Consider the following 703-nt stretch of genomic DNA (forward strand, 5'->3'; position numbering starts at 1 on the left):
GGGGTTTGTGGCTTTTTGTTTGGTGGGGGGTTGGCTGAATCTGGCAAATCTACCTATAAACTCCTATCCCAGCCTGCAGCCAAAGTCACATCAAGGAAAAAGGAAAAAACCTTTCCTCTCTCTCCATTAATAGAATGTGTCATCCTTCTGGTGTGAACAGAAAAAGTTGGCCTAAGATAAGACAAAATAAAGAATAAATAAAACAAGGACCCCAGGGCAGCAGGTGCAAAAGAGAAGTGAGGCAACGGGAATAACTTTCCAGAGAAAGCCATTTTCTCTTTTGCTTTGAGACCTGCCAAAACAACAACTTAAATGTATAACTTCTTAAGCTTTTTAGCTGGCTTTGCTCCAATTAACAGCACAGTGACATCAACATTTTGCAAGTTCTGTCCCAAGTAAGTTGTGTATCAACTGTGAGGGTGGAAGAAGGCTCAGACACAGTATAAAAATACAGTCTGTTCTAGCAACAACCTACAGTTGAAAAAAGAAAGGCAGTAACAACGAGACTCATCTCCTTTCCCCTCTCAAAAGAAAAAAAAAAAAGAAGAAATTATTGGAAGGCTGGATTGAGATAAAAGTGAAATTTTTGAAGCAGGGCAGCCAGCTGGAGTTCACACTCCAGAGTCTTCAAGGTTGAAGCCAAGTGATAGACTGACCCACACACAATTCTTCTGGTCAAATGGGAAAGAGATTAGACTGAGAC

Source organism: Panthera onca, chromosome C1, assembly GCF_046562875.1.
Source record: "Panthera onca isolate mPanOnc1 chromosome C1, mPanOnc1 haplotype 2, whole genome shotgun sequence".
Taxonomy (NCBI): Eukaryota; Metazoa; Chordata; class Mammalia; order Carnivora; family Felidae; genus Panthera; species Panthera onca.